Source organism: Zosterops lateralis (genome assembly GCF_965231275.1).
Source record: "Zosterops lateralis genome assembly, chromosome: W".
NCBI classification, from domain to species: Eukaryota; Metazoa; Chordata; class Aves; order Passeriformes; family Zosteropidae; genus Zosterops; species Zosterops lateralis.
This window is the reverse complement of record NC_139801.1, coordinates 27,191,220-27,207,443: the sequence shown is the minus strand read 5'-3', so window position 1 is coordinate 27,207,443 and position 16,224 is coordinate 27,191,220.

Sequence of the window (16,224 nt, the reverse complement as noted above, 5' to 3'; positions counted from 1 at the left end):
CTCTCCCTTAATTTGAATAAAGTTGATTCTTGCAGGACTTTTCTGTCTTCTTGGTGGACACTGGCCTTTCACAGTGTGATTTTCCACTCATTTTCAACACCTTTCATTACACCTTCAGATTCAGAATACTGAGGGAAGAACTATATACAACAAGGAGGGTAAGGCAGCAGTTCAAAACCCAGTGTAACTGCTATTTCAGAGAAAAGTAACTGCTCCAGCAGACATGCTGTGGAGCCAAGGGTCACAGGAAGTGCTGAAGCTCTGAGTCAGAGGCATTTCTGACTCAGCGTGTGTGGGGCCAGGAGTGACAGCAGCCACCCCCCTAGCCATAAAAAAGCAGTCTCTGGGCAGCATGAGCAACGTGGAGTGTGGCAAACAGACTGGGAAAACAGGGTGTGGTGCAGCAGTTCACACAGCACAGCAGTTCATGTGGCAAAGGTGCACTCACCAGCTCTAGAGGTGAGCTCAGTTGGTGGTCACCCTCACCTCGGAAGGAGCTCAGCTGTGGTTTCCACTGTGTGGGGTCCTCAGCACTTGCCAGAAAGGACATGGTGACACCAGGACAGCCCCCAGGAAAACATGCAGATATCCAGGCCTCAGGCTGCAGATAATACCAGAGTCTGGCACTGGTATCAAACAGCAGTAGAAGCAACAGTTGTGTGAGGTGCAACCAGGTGGATGATCTTTGCCTGGTGGCAGAACTAAGAGAGGACTTAGAAAGATTATGGAGTACCAGGGACTATGAGGAAAATATTGACTGGTGCGACCATGCTCTGGCCTCCCTGAGACAGGAGCAGATTGTAGAAAGAAACTCAGATCAAGATGGTTCTGTATCTTCCCCCTGCTAAGCTGAAGACAGTATAAGAGAGGAAAGGAGTGAATGGAGACAGGTCCTTGCTTGGGGCAACAGGCAAAAGCCCTCCTTGCCCACCTCACCCTCCCAGGTGCCCCTGTACAATAAGCATGAGGCTCTGGATGTTGAAGGACAACCAATGGATGATGAGGGACAAAGGTCCCTCTCTACCAGAGGTGTTGCCAAGATCAGAAAGGCCTACACCTCATATCAAGACCACTTCCACAAGGAAGGAAAAAGGGGTCATAGTTGTAGGTAATTCCCTTCTGAAAGGAATGAAGGACTTGTCTTTACAAACAGTGGGTCTGCTGGTAGATAAAACTAGCACTGAGAGATGAAAGAAACAATCGAAAAGATTCCACTGATTGATGGATGGAATGAGGGAGATTTGTCTTTACAAACAAACTGTAGGTCTGCTGATAAAATTGGATACTGAGAGATTAAAGAAACAATGGGAAGAACCATAAGGAATTCCAGAGTGACACAAGGAAAAGACAAGGGTGGGGGGGTAAATATTAGAAGGGGGTCTTAAGTATTAGGCATTTTGGGAAGTCTGTACCTCTCAAGTACCTCAGCCAATGGGGAAAGAGAGAGGGAAATGTGGTTGGGAAATTAGGATTAAAAGGAGGCTGCATCCTCCAAAAATTTGAGACCCCAGGGGAAATGTCCCATGGCCTCTCCCTTTATTTGAATAAAGTAACAGGACTCCTCTGTCTCCCTTTTGGACATAAACCTCTGGTGTTCATGGATTAATTTTCCTGACAATTTGGGGGCTCTTGTCGAGGATACTTCCACCATCCGGGGGTCGCAGGCAGCGAGCAGAGCTGAAGGCACGCCTCACCCAGTTTTGGTGATCAGGTCCCCTTGCTGACGGCTGGCACCGGGTGATTGATTGGGTTCCCGAGTCTGTCCAGGAGATAGACGAGTGGTGGACCAGTGGAGTCCATGAAGAGTCCACAGGGAAAGACCACTGAAAACCTCACCAGTGAGTGAAATGGGATTATCGGGGAGTAAACCTGAGAGGGCACCCATGGAGAGTAGCACAGGTGAAACAGGGCACCCACAGAGGGTTACAAAAGTAAAGCTGGGAAGGGGCCCCGGCAAGAGGGATGACAATCCCAAAATATCTCTGAAGAATCCCTTGGAAGAATGTTGAGTTGGTTTACACATTCTCCCAAAGGTAATTAAAGACATCAATGCCCAAAGGGGGCAATAAGGGAAAGTGGAGAAGGGGTCTGAACAATCCACACCCAGGAGGGCAATAAGGGGAGTTGAGAAGGGGTCTTAATGACAGGGGATGGACGGATAGTGTTGGTGTGTTGGAACAGAACTGGTTGAAGGGGAGTGTGGAGAGATGTGGTTAAGGCAAAGGGCAGCAGGGTAGGGTGTGGAAGTGTGGGACGGGGAGCATGGCCTGTGGGACCTGTGGGGATTGTGGGGCAGCTGGGGCTCAGCACCAAGCATCACCTGACCCTGCCACACCTGGGAAGGGGTGGCAGTGGCTGCTGGCCCCCATGAGGTTGTGAGATGCCCTGGCCCCCTGTGATGCTGCCTGGAGCACCGGGGGAGGGGGAGCCACATTTGGACACTGCAGCAGGACAGGGACCTGCTCTGGTATATGGTGTGTGATAAAGAAAATGAGAACAAAGAGGAGGAAATCCAGAGGATAATGGAGATGGATTGTTAGGGGTTTCAGGGGTTCCCACTATACCAGTGATGCCTTGAGAGGCTACCTAGAACAGAGGCTAGACAGTGTTAAAGGAATAAAGTAGGTATTTATTAAAAAGGCCTTCAAAGAATACACCTTGGGCAGTACAAGAGCCTGGATGGATGACTGGTCACGAGTTTTCACACTTTTATAAGTTTTGGTCCATTTGCATATTTGGGTTAATAGTCCAATTACAGCTTCAGGTTATGAAGGTCCATCATCCTAGATTGCTCTCCTCAATTGGCTGTTGTCTATACTTTTTGGGCCTGAAGCTGCAATAGTGTCCTTGGTTCTCAGGCTGGAAAAGGATTGTTTTGTCTAACTAAACTGTGAGGAGAACTTGCTAACACTTTATGTGAAGTTCAGTTATATACTAATGCAGTACAGAATCTGGAAAACATGAAAGCTAAAGCTTAAGGCATCACCAGGGACCCACTACACTGGATCCCATGTTAACTTTTAATTTGGGTCCAAATCGAGAGGAAGTGTGTTTCCCAGTAGACACAGGGACCTTTCGAGCCACCTTCAATTTTATTCCTATGGGGGGAAAATTGTCAAAAAGATCTTTGATTATTCAAAGGGTTGTGGAAATTGTGATTTCTTCTGTAGGCTTAGAAGTTTGAACACATCTTTCTCTGAGGGAATTGTGGAAATTGTGATAAACTGATTTGGGAAATTAATTCCTTTTTCTACATGGGGTTTTGTGCAGAGCTGAAGGGCTCCTTTTTGGATGGGACCCACACCCCTGTGCTTTTTGTGTGTTTTGTTGTGAAAAGCCATAATTGGCAGGTGTCCTGGGTTGACAGTGCTCTCTATCCCATAATCCCATATCGTGGACTCCCTTGTTATGTCTAAGAGGTGTTCCGTCCCCTTTAGGGGGGGGCGGGCACTGGCCTGCTGGCTTGCTCCGCTGCTGCTTTGGGCTTTGGCTTTGGCTTCCTGCTTCTAGGCGCTTGCTGTCTCGCAATTTTCTGCTAGTTTCTTGCCCTTTCGTTCTTTTGTTTTTTTCTTCCTTTCTTTCTGCCGCCTCTGTGCTCTGTTTGTTTTTTTCCCTTTTCCTCTTCTCCCTTCCCCCCCCCCCCTTTAAGATTTAGGACCGGCACCCCGAGCTGATCTGGCTGGAGGAGTCCGAAGAGGATCGCCGGGGCTCGTAAAAGAAGCTGCGCGCCCTCCCCCTCACAGTAACCTGAGCTTTTTCTGTTCTTTTTTTTCCCTTGTGTCGGGGGGCGTTTATTCATTTGTTAATAAACCGGTTTTTTCCACTTTGTGTTCAAGAGATTCCTTCCCAAACCCAGGGTTGGGGGGAGGGGTGGTAGAGGTTTTGTTATTAGGGGATTCCTTGAAGGTTTTCCCCTAATTCAACCCAAACCAGAACAGCAGGTTTCAGTCCTGAAGCCAATTCTGCAACCCCTATCTTGTGGGAAACCCCCCCACCAGTGTGTTGTTTGTTGTGGAGAACTAGAATTGGCAGATTCTAATCCTGAAACCAATTCTACAGCTGCTGCCTTGTGGGGATGGTGGTGTCCCTATGTAGGCCTAGGTATTTATCTTGCAGCTTCCTCCGTAGAGCCTATAGAGAAATCTTAGGGGAAAATATTTTGTTATCCTTCCTTGACTAATTTGTTAGTTATCTCCCTACCCCTAGAGTGCACTTGATGCAAAAATTTGGGATAGGGATGTGAGAAATGACCCCTCACTTTTAAAATTTTAAAAGGTTTATTAGACCTTAACAAATACAACAAAGGACTGAATAAGGAAAAAGGGCAGCATGCTGGGAGTGTGTGAACAATTGCCACATGCCTGCCCACAAAATGGCTGCTCCACTTTTTATACCCCTAGTGTTGCATCAGCCAACCCTGGCCCCTCCTAAAGTCTGTCAGTCAACTCTTCTTTGCCGTCCATTGGTGGAGACTACTTTCTTGCAACTTGATTGGAGGTCAGGTGTTGTCATACCACGCGTTCCTAGCAACAAGTCTTCCCTCTTCCCAATGCCCCATGCAAGGGGCACAGGTACACACCCTCCCTCCACATGTCCCTGAACACCCTGACAACCAAGGCTGTCTGGTGTTAACAATACAGAGGGGGAGGAGGGGTCTATGGGGAGAACAGAGGATGTTCAAACAACAAACTGCAATAACATAACTATACATCAATAAAACTTCTCTTAACATATACATAATATTCATCCCTTAGTTGCAAGAGCAAATCATCACATCACCCACCTATAACAGGGAGCAATTGGTTATTAAAAAAGAAAAAGGTTAAATATTTGAGGCACATTTTGACTGGAGGGTTACAGTGTATTTATCCAGAAAGAATACAAGGAATTTTACAAGTACCATTACCCCAGGCAAAGAAGAAGCTATGGCAGTTTTTAGAGTTGGTGGGGTACTGCAGAGCATGGATTGAGGATTTTTCTGTTTTAGTCAGACCTTTATATGACTTTTTAACACAAGACAGTCCTAATGTTGTGGTATGGACATCAGAAGGAGAGCAAAGCTTTAGAAAACTAAAAGACAAATTGGTTAATGCTCCAGTCTTAGCTCTTCCATGATGCTGTAGTACACCACAATCACACAAAGACTCCGACTTCAGAAGGCTGAAAATAACTCCTTTATTCTTGGGAAGCGTCTCCCCTTTTATACTATTCTACGCAGACCAATTTGATTGGTGACAAGAAGACAAACCTCTTCAATCACATTGGTCAGACCATAGGGACATCAAGAAGTCCCTCCTAGGGAAAATATGTAAACAAATTTGCCGTTGCCAAAACATGTCTCTTGTTTATAGAAAATTCCCCGGGAAAGGAATTTCAGAAAACCAAACATCTCAGGCAGGAACCAGGGCTACACTTCCAGACTCAGAAAAGAAATTTGAGTTATATGTGGATGTTAAACAGGGCCATGCTAAAGGAATTCTGATACAAGAGCATGGGGGAACACAGCAGCCTGTTGCTTATTTTTCTAAGCTGTTAAACCCAGTGGTCAGAGGCTGGCCTCACTGTCTACAAAACTGTGCAGCCACAACCTTGATGGTAACTGAAGCCCAAAATGACAATAAAAGGATATCTGATTGTTTCACATCAAGTGTCACATCAAGTTAAAGCTTTGTTAACTGAAAGAACCTCTAAGTGGATGACCAGTCTTCAGTTATTAGAGTATGAATCTTGTTTAATGGAACAGGAGGATATAGAATTGAAAAGTGGGGAAGGGTTTAACCCAGCCTCCTGTCTGAATGGCCCTGGGCCTTGAAGAGGGGGGCTAGGCAGAAACCTATGACTGCATTCAAGTGATAGATCTCCAGACCGGGCTAGGAAAGACTTACAAGACACTCCCTGGCCTGAGGGAGAAAATGTGTTTATTAATGGGTCTTCAAGGGTGATAGAAAGGAAGTGATTTACAGGATACCTATTGCTAATGAAAGGGAGTTAAAGGAAGGGGGGAAGTTTCCCCCCACATGGTCAGCTGAGACAGGGGAGCTGTATGCGCTTGTGAGAGCCTGTTAATTATACTGGGACAAGATAGTGAATGTTTTTTGTTATAAGTGCATATTATATTATCGGCTTTTTGCAATTATTAAAAGTAATGTTATATGTATAATGTTGCAAAACTTTGCTGTATTAATATAGTTTCTTTTATTTCTGCTATTAACACAACTTAGAAATAGTAGTGTGATATATAAAATTTTTGTAGCTAACTCAGAGAATGGTAAAGATAATCAGGAAATTACTCACATTCTTGGATTATCCTATCTGGATGAAGATAACAGTGACAGATACCAGAACCTCAAAGGAAGAATTTATTGCCTCTCCGTTATCAGGGAGTGGGGACAGCAGGATGGAGACACAAGGAGAAATAAAATGTTGATTTTACCTGCAGGATGGAATGGGGGCAGGTTGGGAATTGGAACCAAGCAAAAGAACATCTAAACTCAAAGGAATGTTTGAATAATGCATGGAGGTCTATGAATATGCAACATGCTGAGGCATTTAAAGAAGTGTTTTCTGAGTTAGTATGTGCTTTTGGCTGAATGCCAAGCACCCGGCAGTAAACCTTTGTTTTATTCTGTCTCCTAATTGTCTTTTTTTTTATTATTAAACTATTTAAATTTTACCAAGAAAGTGAACCTCATTTTTCACATTTTTACTACTTCTAAATATGTATATGGGGTGATACAAGCATTTGGGAAACTATGGGAAGAAAGAGGTTTATTAACCTGCAGAGGAAAAACATTAGCTCATGAGAGCTTAATTACTCACTTTTTGGAGGTGGTGGATTTAGCAAAAGAGGTAGAAATAAAAGCTGTTAAGGGACATCAGGCAAGGTACTCAGAAGAGACAATTGGTAATCAACTGGCCAATTGAGATGTTCAGAAAGCAGCACTTTTGCCAGACTCTCTGGGATCTTCCCTTTGCTCCCTGTGGCTCTGCCATCGCTAGGGGGAGGGGGGAAATGGTGGTGCTGGTGCTGTCTTTTCCACCAGAGGAGCTTGAGATAATAAAAAGAGTGGGGGAGAGGAAAGAGAGGATAATTGGTTTACAAGGGATGGTAAGCAGTGGATACCAAAAGCTCTGGCCTTACAGTTATTAAAACAACTCCATGAAGGGAGTCACTGGGGCTCTTGAGGAGTGGCAGAAGCCTTCCTCAAAATGTATGTTTACTGTGGATCTTTTTGTTTAAGCAAAACCAGCTACTAAAGGGTGCTGCCAGAGTCTGTCCAAGGATGTGATATGCCTCATGACTGTCGCAAATGATTGAGGACTGAGACCCCAGACTCTGAAAGGACCCCCTGGCCTGGCTGAGGTGGAACGTTTGCCAAGTCTCGGAGGACTGGTATGCATCTCCATGAGAATGGAGTGCAAGAACAATGGAACTGGTCACAGTGGACTGAGCCGAGGCTGCTTGTCCAAACTGATCTGTCCATACCAAAGGTAGGGTTTGCAGCTTGTTCCTGAGCACCCAACCTCAACACAGGTGGTTCCCGCTTTGGCTCTGTGCCCCTCGCTTTGGTTCCCGCCTTGACCAACCTATAAAAACTCTGGAGACCCCCGCTCACTTTTGTGTACACTCCACTGGAGAAGATCACGTCTATAGGCATTGTTAGGCCTCGAGGACTCGTCCCTCCACATTGGTAGCTATAATCCCTTTCCTCTCTCTCTCTCTCTCTCTTACTATTCTTTATTTCTGTCCCCACTATCTCATTTGTTGGCACTAAATAAAGGTGCATTTTTGATTGAGTAAACTGAGTTGTCCCCTTGCTGTGTCTTTTGCACTCTGAGATCCTTAAAACGAACCATCAGGTTTCCTGCATATATTTGTGGACCCTGACAGCACTCTCAGAGCTTGGGACAGGTGGAGAGAATGAATCAGACTTTGAAGGCACAGCTGTCTAAATTGATGTTGGAGACCAAAATGTCCTGTGTAAAATGCCTCCCCTTAGCACTCCTGAATATAAAAACTATGCCTCACTCTGAGACTGGAATTTCACCATTTGAAATGCTTTATGGAATGCCATATGAACATGGGATGCCTGTGGGGCATCCCTTCATAGAAGATGGTCAAATTCAACCTTACTTAGTGGCCATAAATCAGAACCTGCAGGAACTGCGAAAGCAGGGACTGGTGACACAAAGTACCTCATTGGGGTTTCCTATCCACAAGACCCGACTTGGTGATGACGTACTGATCAAAACCTGGAGAGATTCTGCTGGCGCCTCACTGGGAGGGTCCCTTTCTTGTCCTTCTCACCACAGATATAGCCATCCAGACTGCCGAAAAAGGGTGGACTCATGCATCCCGGGTAAAGAAGGTGGAATGTCAAGCAGAAACACCTGAGTGGAAAGTGACTTCTTCTGTAGGGAATTTAAGGATAAAACTGCAGCGTCACAGTAAATGAACGACTGGGACCAGATAAGTTGTCGGGTGCCTGGATGTGAATGTTTTCCTTTTGTCCATTTTAAGTCTGTATACTGTGACGAGGTGTGGGTTACCCACTGCAAGGGAGGACACAGGCCATGGGGTCTGTGCTTCAAGTGTCTAGAGGAGGAGCTGAGCTTGACTAACCATGTTTTAGTGCTCGCCACAAATTTGGGTATATTGGAACTAGACTCCCAGGAGTGGTATCTACTATTCCAGAAGGGAGTGAGGGGAAGATTGGATGAAAAGACAGACGTCCTTGCAGTCGAGTGTCGAAGGACCAATAGGATACCCTGCAGGGCTGACCCTGCCAAGCTATCAAGGTGGGGCATTTTCAAAAGGAGATTTGAGGTTTGGACTAGCTGTGGTACCCCTGAAGAGTATCCTTGCTGCCGGGAAGATGGTTTACCTCGCCGTTGGCTGCAACCTAACAGACGAAGGCAAAGGCAGAGGGATATGCCTGTGGGGAGTCTTGCTAGTCCTGAGTCTAGCCATGTGCGAGATATCCGGGGTGCACACCAATGATCAGCTCAGCACTGAAAGGCAGGGCCTGATGGACGAATGTAAACAGAGCTTGCGAGCGATCCTGAAGGGGCAGGAAGTCCCTAAAGGCATAGCAAACAGAGCCCAGTTTGACTGTCAAAATGATATGGAGAGGGAGCACTGCACATACAACGGCACTCAATACAAAATGTGTGAATTGGAGGGGGAAATAATATGTCGTGACCCAAGGGAAGAATCTAAAAACAGGCAGTCAGAAGCTCCTTCTTCTCATGTGTTACACAAAAGAGATGTAGAAGGAATAACTACTATCCCTACTTGTAACCAGTGCAATCGGACAGTATGGATAGGGGATAAAACTAAATCCACTTTTGTAAGATATTTTCAGGTTAATAATTTGTGCTATGACAACAGTCAATTGGAAATGTGTAGAATGGGTGGAAGGACCTACTGGGTAGGCAAAAATTTGAAACACAATGAAAAATCCTCACTTAATAGTGAACCAATAATGCTTGACCTTCTTGGAAATGATGATCGAATTTGCTTGCAGTATGATAAAACATTTTGTTTTTCAAGAAACAAGGAGGGATTAGACCCAGAAAATAAAATAAAACAGATATTTCAGGAATTGAAAAAGCAGGAATCAGAAACCAGGAAAAAGAGGATGAAACAGGAAAGATTGAAAACATTAAGTGAGCATTATGAACAATATGAACAGTATAGTGACTGGGGTCTGCCAGCCTCTAATCAGAATTTGTTTATAGATTTGATGCAAGAAATTGCAACGAAATTAGGTTTATCTAATTGTTGGATTTGGGGTGGACTGAAGTCAGCTGAAAAGTGGCCCTGGAAAGGTGAGAGTTTGTCTCCAGAGCAACTACTAAAATGGGATGATGGTCAGATCTCTAAGATAATGCAGAAACCTGAAGGGTGGATCATAGACCAAAGAATAATTGGAATGATCTGTATTAGCAGAGAAGAGAGAGAGTACACTGAAGTAGTTGGGTACACTCCCTGCATATCCACCCTGGCAGTAAATTCAAATAATAAGACTAAAATTTGGCAACCTGAACCCCCAACGGGGTATTGGAGTCAGATAAAAACAGAAGGGTGTGAGTGGATTGATTCAATTGGACTGTGTTGGCATAAAAGCTCTGGAGCCAACCCTTACCAATCTTTGGAAAACTTGAAAGATTACTGGAAGGATCCTGGGAATGTGAATGTAAGATGGAAGGCTCCTGATGGGATATATTGGATCTGTGGTAAAAAGGCTTACAGTGAGCTACCCTGAAGTTAGAAAGGGTCCTGTAGTCTGGGAATGATCAGACCCTTCTTCTTCACTTTACCCAGATCAGAGAGTGGTTTATTAGGAGCACCTCTTTATGAGACATTGAATAGAAAGAAAAGAGGATTGAAAAAGGAGCTTCCCATAGCAGGGGGGAGCCAAATGTGGGTAGAGGAAGAATGGCCAGCAGAGAGAATAATAGAATATTATGGACCAGCAACTTGGGCCCATGATGGGATTTGGGGATACAGGACTCCCATCTATCTGTTGAATAGACTAATTAGGCTTCAGGCTGTGGTGGAGATCATGTCAAATCACACATCAGATGCCCTGGAATTGCTAGCCAGGCAACATTCCCAAATGCGGGCCTATGTATACCAGAACCACATAGCTTTAGACTATTTGTTAGCTGAATAGGGAGGTATGTGTGGAAGATTCAATGAATCTGAGTGTTGTAAAGAAATTGACGATTATGGAGAGACCATCAGTGATCTAGCAGCCAAAATAAAAAAGGTAGCCCATGTACCAGTACAAAAGTGGAACTCCATCCTCCAAGCCTCATGGTGGGATCAATTATTTGGGGAAGGTGCTTGGTGGAAGAAAGTAGTATTCTTCGTTATATGCTCCATTGTGAGGGTTGTGTATTACCCTCTCAAATACCCTGCTTCATTCGGTTAATACACTCTGTGGTACAAGGAATGCAGATAGCAATTTTGCCCACAGATCCAGAACTCGCAATAGAAAAGGGTGGTCCATCTAAAACCTCAAAGGTATTAGCACTGGGAGAAAAAGGAAAGAAAAGTAAAGCTGCTGAGGCTTTGGCCAAGTTTGAAGAAAAAGTGAAGGATGAAAGTATAACCTACTGAGAATACTGTGAGATGTCCCAAAAAGAATGGGACGATTCAGATAGGTGGGAGGATGATTAAGGAAATTCCTAGAAATGTTTTTTTTGTTGTTCTTGGGGTTTTTTGTGTTCTGTTAATGGTTTTGCCACTGAAAGGTGTGGGGAGCACTATGGGTGTAAAAGGAATGGGTTAAGGCCTCTAAAGAGTAAAAAAACTACTTAAAATAATCCACTTGGAACATCTTGCTCAGAAGGGGCACAGGTAAAAGGTTAATCATAAGCACGAATTAATGTGTTCATATAGAAGAAGAGGGACTGTTATAAAGCATTGATTTAGAAGAATTAAAGACTTTAGTTGAAATAAATATTGCTGAGTTAAGATAGCTAAGCTTCCCTTTTGTTAACAGAAGCCGGATTGAAGGAACTGATAAATCATGGAACCTGTCAAAATATGTTTGTGCATTCTGAATAATCAATAGACTCCATGAATACAATACAATCATAAATCAAACAGTCCTGGAAAAACAGGATTCAGCTGTAAAGTAACACTAAAGGTTAAAAAGTCGAAGAGAGGAAGACCCATCTTACTTCATCATTTTGGGACCCCACTCCATAAAAAAGAACCACCGACCCATTTTAAAGAACAACCTACGCATGCTTAATGGCTTTTTGGCTAATTATCATATGAAGCGGGGAATGGGATGTACCAGAGTTATGAATATGCATTTGTGTTTTGGGTATTCAATACTCCTGTACATAAAAGACCCTGTGATCATCTGTAAATTGCATGTGTGTATTTGGGAGCTATCCCGCACGCTGCCCGGCATCGTAATAAACATACGCTTTCTAACTTTAAACTGTTAGAGAGTCTTTGTCCGTCATAGTTGGATATTGGTATTAGATCAATATCCATATTTTTTTTAATAATTCAATTATGTGTAATGTCTGTATAAAATAATTTGTGCTGGGAATTAGGAAATATAGAAATAAGAAATAAGAAATCACAAGTGGCTACCGGGAAAGATAATTTACATCTGTAAGGGGACGGCGGCTCTGAGGAGGAACGATGAAATTTACAACAAAAAAAGAGTTGCAGCTGTGGAGATCAAGGATGATCAGCTAGGTTACGCCTAGATGATTGATACTAGATATGCATCTAAGACAAGACGCCCAAGCTCCATCTCAATATCGGCTTCTCAGAAATCTTATTAATCCCTGATCTCTTCCCAGAAAGCTATCCAGGAGAACAGAAATCCCAGAAGAAGATTGTCCTGGGTTGCAGTGTAGGATGTACACAAAGTATTTATTCTATCACCATCTTCATGAACTGTTGAAACCAGGTGGGCTAGTGTTTTCCCAAGCCCCCTGCCTCTTCTGCTAATGGCCTTTGGAGTGTTTCCTGCTAATGGCCCATTAACGCCTTTGAGGTGTCTTCTGCTAATGACTTTTGAGGTGTCTCCTGCTAATGGCCCATGAGTCACAGGTAACTCCCTCCAGAGGTTATCTTTGTTAATGGGCCATCAAGGACCCATTTCACACTTCTCATGCTATTGTGAGATGCTCTGCCCAGGGGGAGGAGCCAAGCATTCTCACCTGGATATAAGCTGGTATGTGGGACAGTGCAAGGGCACTTATCCACTGGATTCCCAGAGGAGCAGAGCTACCAGACCTTTCTACAGGATCACTGCTTCAGGAAGAGCACCTCACCTGGACTGCTACCACCGTCCTGCTCAGGTAGTATTCTGACTCTGTCAGTGATCCTTTGTGTTATTGTATTTATTTTATTTTACTTTTACCTTTTTACCTTTCTTCTTATTAAATTATATCTCTGACTTGGAGCCTCTCATTCATTTTGCTTTCAAACCACAACAAAGATGAATGAATATGCAATCTGAGAAGAAGTGGACAAATAAACCCTGTCTCAGGGAAAATAAACTGTATATAAACTGCATCTTCGGTGGTGAGATTTGTGAACAGGCGGGGACTGGTGCGATAGAGGCCGGTCCGAGGTTCACTCGTTTCCGATCCTGGGATCGGAGTTGTCCTTTTATTGTGGCTTTTCCGAGTTCACCGTTATGCGAAATAAATTTTATTTTTCATTTTTCAAATCTGTCTGTCTCGTTTATTACAGTTACGTACCTGCACAACCAGGTTCTCCACCCGGGCAGCAATATTTTGCAACAATTCAACAGCCCAGATCAGTTTACCCCTATACTGCCAGTTATTCTGCTTCCATTGCTGCAACCACCCTCACAGGGCATTTGCCACCATCCATGAATCAGTACAAAGTATTGGCCATTTCTCTCTTTCAGCAATGTCTAAAGACAGCTGAATGGCTTTCACCTCTGCAAACTGACTCAATTTGCATTCTCCTTCAGCAGTTTCTGCAACTTGTTGTAGAGGTGAAACAAAGGGCTGAAACAAGGGGTTTAGACTCCTCAGCCATAGTCTGTGGGGTGAACATTCCTAATGACAACTCTGGCGAGCAGTTGGGGACATATGGGTATTTATTCGACAAGAATGTCCAAAGAATCAAAGACTCACTGTGTTGGAGGTTAGGATATTTCTTTTTTTTTTCCCCTTTCTCTCAGGGCATTTTGTTCCATTTGTTGCCTAAGAGATGATAATGACCGGTACTTAAAAGAGAAAAAAGTGGCCAAGGAGGAGGGGAAGGGTACAGCTGGCTACTCTAATAGCTGTGGGGGTTTTCTCTTGGGAAGGGCAGAGATACTGTGAGATTTTGGCTGGGGGGTGAGGAGCTCACTCACTCTCTCACTCTCGGATGGGAGGGGAACAGTCGAGTTGCTTCTTCTGCAGGGAAAATTCGCTGCCACCATGAAGTCCAACCCTTCACTGCTTCTTCCTTACCATGACTGACCCTTTGCTCGTAACAGTGTCTGTTGACCTGGGACCTTATTAACACCCGATCACACTGGAAAGGACCCTCACCGTCTACTCGGGTGCCTCAGGGGAAAACCTGGGACTCCAAATCCCTCCCCTTTCCTGGAGGGTACGTTTCCCGGCTGCATGCAGCAGCTGTTTGTAGAAGCCTGGCTGCAGCTGCCGAGCCTCACTGCCTTCTGCTGCTGCTTTAAGGTTTGTTGCTACATTTTAACCCTACCTCTAGGCACCCCGTGGCTTCTGGCATGGCCCCAGAATTTCTGCTACTTTTAGTTTACCACCCCCAGGTGGGCCCACCTCTGCTGTTCCAGTTTGCTGCTTCCAAGGTTCCTGCTACAGACCATTTCGCCATTCAGAGGAGCATTGGGACCAGCTGCCCCTGTGGGTTTGTAAAGAAAGTCCCTTTTCTATCTCTTCCACTGGCTCGCATGCTATTTCTGGTGTGCAAAGAGGCGGTGTCAGCCTCTGGTTCATCATGTTCCAGTGCTGTTGTCTTGTGGCTTCTTTTTGCCACCTGAACTCCACTGGTGTCAGTGCTGCCGTTTCTGAGCTGTTGGTGTGTTGGAGGGGGAAGAAAAAGTCTCCTCAACCACCGAAAATGGCATCCCCTTGCCCCCCACTGGTTCTGGCTCCTGTGCTGCCAACTGGTGTTGCAAAATGCACACTGAATGCACACTGATAAGGGGTGGAGTCACTTCATTCAAGGCACGATAATCTACAGTCAACCTCCATTCTCCATCAGATTTCCGCACAGGCCAGATGGGGCTGTTGAAGGGTGAGTGGGTTTTGCTGACCATTCCTTGGCTCTCCAGCTCTCAAATCATCTTGTGGATGGGGATCACGGCATCTCGAGTGGTTCTATATTGCCGACAATGCACTATTGAAGTGGCAAGTGGTACCATTTGGTATGTTTAAAAAAAACTTATTGAATGCAGGTACCTTTGAATAGAGGCAGCTTATAAGTCATAAGAGACGTCTTATGCAAAGCAAAAGCCTGACCAAGTTTTGAAGTTTCTGCAGAGTGTTGTAATGGTTGTTGTGTATCAGGTTAAGCTGGTCACTTGTTGGCTGCATCCTGAATGGAGGGGCAGCGGCGGCACAGGGCCGCAAGTCTTAGTTGTAAGAGCGTAGTGGCTCCAATTTCGGTTTGTATTTTAAAGGTGCACCTTGGTAATCCATAATCTGAGAGGCTAGCCTGAATTTTGAGGTGAACAGAGTCCCGTTCTGCGTTGCGGTCGGGAGCGCCGGATGTGTGTGTGTATTCGTGTCTGTTTGTGTTTTCTTTGTGATTGCGTGCTTACGAAAAGAATAATCTGTGTACCGTATGTGTGTGAATTGTGAAATTTTGTGTTGTAACTGTTTTTGTTTTTAAATTGTGTTACTAACCTTTGTAAGTGTTATAAATTTAAAGTTGTAAGAGATTTTAAAACCCCCGCCCATCAGCAGAGGGAGGGATATCTCTGTCTGAAAAAGCAAAAAGATTCAGGGTGCTGAACCTGAGTTACCATAGTAACCGGCAGGGAGCCAGGATCTGTAGCCTCAGGAAGTGTCTTTGAAATTCTGATAAAGCCTAATGTGTTTGTTTTAACTGTTGTTTGTCCATAGAATTCTCAGAGACACTGTGTTAAGATCTTTAGCTGAGTGAGTTCGAAGTTGTCGAAAACCCGTTGTTTTGTGAACTTGAAAACTGCTATAAGAAGTTGATTGCAATTTTCAAACATATTTAGGTAATGCTTCGAGCCTTGTTTTAAAGAATACATATTGCTAACTTTTTCTTTTATGATTAACAAGCTGTTCTTTCCCTTTTTCTGGTTAAACTATATGCCCAAGAATAAGAAGCACAAGAATTGAAAAGCTGCTTCAGAGAGTTCCCCTGCCCAGGGACGGAATTTCAGAAACCCTAAAAATCAATACCCAGTAATTTGGATTAAGTGTCTGAGTAATCGTGTGGAGTTTTTCTTTTAAACAAAAAGAATTTTTCCTTTTTTATGTAAACATAAATTCTTTCTTCAACAGCTGGTGCTTCGAGCCTTGTTTTAAAGAATACATATTGCTAACTATATGCCCAGGAATAAGAGGCACAAGAATTGAAAAGCTGGTTCAGAAGAGTTCCCTCCAGGCCAGAGACAGAATTTCAGAAACCTTAAAGAACTAAAAAAACAAACAAACAAACAAAAACCCACAAACAAACAAACAAAAAGCCACTCTCTAAGCATG